The 5,000-nt window shown below is 44.3% G+C and overlaps 1 protein-coding gene across 3 annotated transcripts in view; it reads left to right on the forward strand.

The window, feature by feature from the left end:
• Window positions 1-5,000, forward strand: part of LOC142495828 (uncharacterized) — a 439,489-nt gene that overhangs the window by 134,695 nt on the left and 299,794 nt on the right. The gene's annotated exons all lie outside the window — the stretch shown is intronic.

The raw sequence follows: 5,000 nt of genomic DNA on the forward strand, positions 1-5,000 counted from the left end.
GGGCTTGCGGGGGGGGGGGGGTTTGCGGTAGACTTAACCCCTTCATGACCTAGCGGTTCATACCGCTACGGTCATGAATGGGTTAAGCACTCCCGCTACCCACCCGCAAGCCCTAAACAACACCGTTGGGGCTAATACCCACTTCGGCCACCCCCGCTACCCACAATTAAAAAAATACACACTAAATAAATATATAAATAAATAAATATATAATTACACCATATAATAAATAAATATATATATTACACCAACAACCCTAAACCCCCCTAACATACAGTACATATATGCACAGCAATGATACTATAGGCTGGCGGGGCCCTCGGGTGTACCCGCGGCCCTGCAGTACCAATTCTGTGCCCCCCCAAATTTATTTTAAAACACATACATACTTATAAAGAAATAACACCCCCCCCCCTAACACATACAGTATAGTAATGGCACAATTACTATTATCCACTAATGGATAATAGTGCATTTGCCCATTTAAAATACATAAAGAACAATAAAAACATTAAATACATATTGCACTCACCCTTGTCCGGCTGCCACGATGAAAGTCATCCTCATCTTCATAACCGTCCATGCCCCTCCGATGCTGCAAACATAAACAAGAATAAAAACAGCCAATGTAATGTCCCCTAATCCTTAATCACAGTCATTAAGAGGTAACCCACCCTCACCCACCACTCGGGAGGCCTACATACCCTCCCCCACTACTCCCCCACCCCGTGAGGCCTAACCACCCTCACTCACCCAATACCCAGCCGGGAGCCTACCCACATACCCTTGGGGCCAATACCCCCTTCCCCACCCACAGTACCCACAATAAAAACAATACACAGCCCCACAATAAACATCATTATATTTATTATATACATAACCCACCCCCTGTGCTCCCCCATAAATACATGATTTATTATTTACATACAGGGATAATACCCCAGCCCACAGGAGTGCCCGGTGGGCCTGACGGGTCACCTCACAGACCTACAGTAGCCCAGCACCTGGTTTCAAACGGTCTGGAGGGCTGCGGTTGTCCCCGCCAGGCGCTATGGTCCACCAGGTGGTCCACCGTGGGCCACAATGGGGTCCCCACGGGTAGGCCCGCGGCTGTCTGGTGGGCCCCGGGTCAGACCCACAGGTGTCTGAGGGGCCTCGGGTGCTTAACACGGGGTCTGGGGGCCCTCGGGTGGTCCCTACGGGTCCGCGGTGCCCCTGAGGAAATAACCCTGTATGAAAAATAAATAAACATGTCCTATACATTAAATACATCCACCCCCCCCCCCCCCCCCCCAACACATACAGTACAATAATGTGCAAAACAACTATTATCCAGATAGGGATAATAGATATTTGCCCATTTTTAAACACATTAAGTAGCATAATAAAAGAAATCAAGTTCTACCTGACCTGATCAATAAGAAGCCCCCTCGACAGCAAAATCCGTGTCCTCCGTTGCCAACAAAATACATAGCCAATATATTCTGATATCAATTAACCCCTTAATCACCTTATCGGATAATAACCGCAAAGGTAATTAAGGGGTTAAGCCACCCTTCAGCCATTCATTTGTACAGTGGCTTCATCATGCAACTATATATATATATAATATATATATATATATATATATATATATATATATATATATATATATATATATGCAAATGCAGCTTTCCTGTGGAGGGTTTTTGTCACTTTTTTTACTCACCTAATTTAACTCAGTATTATAGTGTGTGTATATATATATATATATATATATATATATACACACATACACACACACACACACACACACACACACACACACACACACACACACACACACACACCACACACACACACACACACACACACACACGGACAATTCACCAAAAATCTACTCGCCAAACAAAAAAATCTACTCGCCACCTAGTACGACACGTATGCTGCTTGGGCCAATAGGAGCTCGCCACGATGTTAAATCCACTCGCCCGGGGCGTGTAAATGTATAGGTTTGTCGAACACTGTATATATATATATTTATATTTATATATATAATATATATATATATATATCATACGAACCAGCCCAAAGACCAGTAAAGAGACAGCAACCAACGAGGTGTAATCCAAAATAATCTGTATTGAAATGAACAGATACACGAAAGCCAACGTTTCGGTCTCTCAGGGAGACTTCCTCAGGGCCGTGCAAACACCACACTAACAGTGACCCTACTTATATACCCACACCCCTAGTGCAACAATTAAACATACCAATCACCAGCAACCTGTCATTATTTACCTGTTTGTGCAGCTGAGCACCATTAAGAAACACCCAATGCCTGGACAATAGGAGCCATGCGGATCCACAAGCATATCGTTGTCATGGCTGTACTAATTGCCAGTTCATGCAATTGGGCCCCAGCTACAATCATCCCCACAGTGGCATTCTATCAAACTCCAACAGGCACTGAATTGTGAGTCCAAATTCGTGGTATACTACATCAGATGCCCTTGTGGACTCCTATACATTGGAAAAACTGTGAGGATGCTGAAGGAGCGGATGGCCATGCACCGACTACGATCAGGAAAGCCCTAGTGAGTGGTGGTGATGACATGGACCTTAAATGTCTCCCTGTCGCGAGACATTTTAAAGAACATAGACACTCCTTAGCAACGCTTAGATGCATGCCTATCCTGCAGGTCCCTATTCTACGCGTGGTGGTGACAGGGCAAGATCTTGCTACAACAGGAGGCCAGACTCATTTTTGAACTGCGGACCATGGCACCAGGAGGACTGAACGAAGAGCTAAAACTGGGCTGTTTTTTGTAAATTGCTTATGTTTACCTGCGCATTTGATTTTTACTTGCTTGGATGTTTGACCATGTTTGAATGTTTATTTTTATGTTTGCATGTACAGTTTGACGTGTGGACACTGTTCCTCCATAGCTTCACTTCCCTGCACACTGTCACTCCCTTGTTTTTATTGTCATTTTATTGTCATTATTTATGTTGTGGGGTGCAGCCTGGTACTCCTGGTACCTTCACCACTGCCTTTTGTGGCTTTAATTTCAGCCACAGGCTTTTTGGCTCGTGTGTCTGCCTTGTATTGGTGCTGTGGGTGCAGCGCTGCCCTCTCTATCAGTTTTTACTACTGCGCCTGCGCGGACTGTGTGCTGGCGTCCTTGGTTGCCAGGGTTCCTCCATTAGGGTACTGCGTGCCTTTCCAGTGCGCAGTGATGTTTCCCATTGGCTCCCGGCTCACCCTTTGCCCTATGACGCGCAGGCTAGTCAGGGTGACGCGCTGCAGCTCCCGACACCGGTCGCAGGCTATGGACATCAGAGCAGGCAGCCTTGATCACAAGAGGGGTTTCCCTGCTCGTGGATCTAGGACATCAAACGCAGATGTCTGAGCTGGCTGCCTTTGATTACTATATTGCTTTTTCCTGCTTGTGGATCCGCATGGCTCCTATTGGTCCAGGCATTGGGTGTTTCTTAATGGTGCTCAGCTGCACAACAGGTAAATAATGACAGGTTGCTGGTGATTGGTTATGTTTAATTGGTTGCACTAGGGGTGTGGTATATAAGTAGGGTCACTGTTAGTGTGGTGTTTGCACGGCCCTGAGGAAGGTCTCCCTGAGAGACCGAAACGTGGCTTTCGTGTATCTGTTCATTTCAATACAGATTATTTTGGATTACACCTCGTTGGTTGCTGTCTCTTTACTGGTCTTTGGGCTGGTTCGTATGATATGTGGATTCCTATGGACTAGAACTGCCTTTTGCTTTACATTAGAGTGCTGACTGCTTTATTTATGGTATATATATATATATATATATATATATATATATATATATATAATATATATATATATATATATATATAAAATGGAAATATACTGTATGCTCATTTGCATGTCTTAGGCAGGTCTGCAACCCCGCTTTCACCATTATTACCAAGCACACAGCACTTCCACTGCAGCAAGGGATTCTGGAAATGACATGCAAATGAGCACACAGTGCCACTTTTTGCTTCAAAAACATCTTAAACATGGTTCCCTATAGGCTTAAGCTTGCTGCATGGTCACAGCTTTGAGCACAGCCAGGGTTAGATGCATAGCCTGAAACCCCACCCACAGACAGCTGTTTTGACCTTAATGGGTCTCATCAGTGTGGGGTTGGTTAACTGGCTATGCAATGAAGCAATGAGGATGGGGTTTACCATACTTAGTTAAGTTATGGCGAATAAAAAAGTGACAAAAACCCACCCCACAGCAAAGCATATAGCAAATGAAATATACTGTATGCTCATTTGCATGTCTTAGGCAGGTCTGCAACCCCGCCTTTCACCATTATCACCAAGCACACAGCACTTCCACTGCAGCAAGGATTCAGGGAAATGACATGCAAATGAGCACACAGTGCCACTTTTTGCTTCAAAAAACATTTTAAACATGGTTCCCTATAGGCTTAAGCTTGCTGCATGGTCACAGCTTTGAGCACAGCAGGGTTAAGATGCATAGCCAGAAAACCCACCCAGACAGCTGTTTCGACCTATATATATATATATATATATATATATATATATGCAAATACAACTGTATGCTCATCTGCATGTCTTAGGCAGGTCTGCAACCCCACTTTCACCATTATCACCCAGCATACAGCACTTCCACTGCAGCAATGGATTCTGGGAATGACATGCAAATGAGCACTCAGTGCCACTTTTTGCTTCAAAAACCATTTTTAACATGGTTCCCTATAGGCATATATATATGTATATGCAGTGCTTGACAAATCACCCAAAAATCTACTCGCCGAACCAAAAAATCTACTCGCCACCTAGTCCCGCCCCTAGTCCCGCCCCTAGTCCCGCCCCCAACCCGCCTCTAGTCCCGCCCCCCAGCCACGCATTTAAAAAAAAGCCATAATTAAATAATTGAATAAATTCCTAGTAAGAACATTCGTTTTTGATATTAGTTTATTTATTGTATTACATTATACTACAATTAGTCCTTGGTGTG

Source organism: Ascaphus truei, chromosome 5 (genome assembly GCF_040206685.1).
Source record: "Ascaphus truei isolate aAscTru1 chromosome 5, aAscTru1.hap1, whole genome shotgun sequence".
Lineage (NCBI taxonomy): Eukaryota > Metazoa > Chordata > Amphibia > Anura > Ascaphidae > Ascaphus > Ascaphus truei.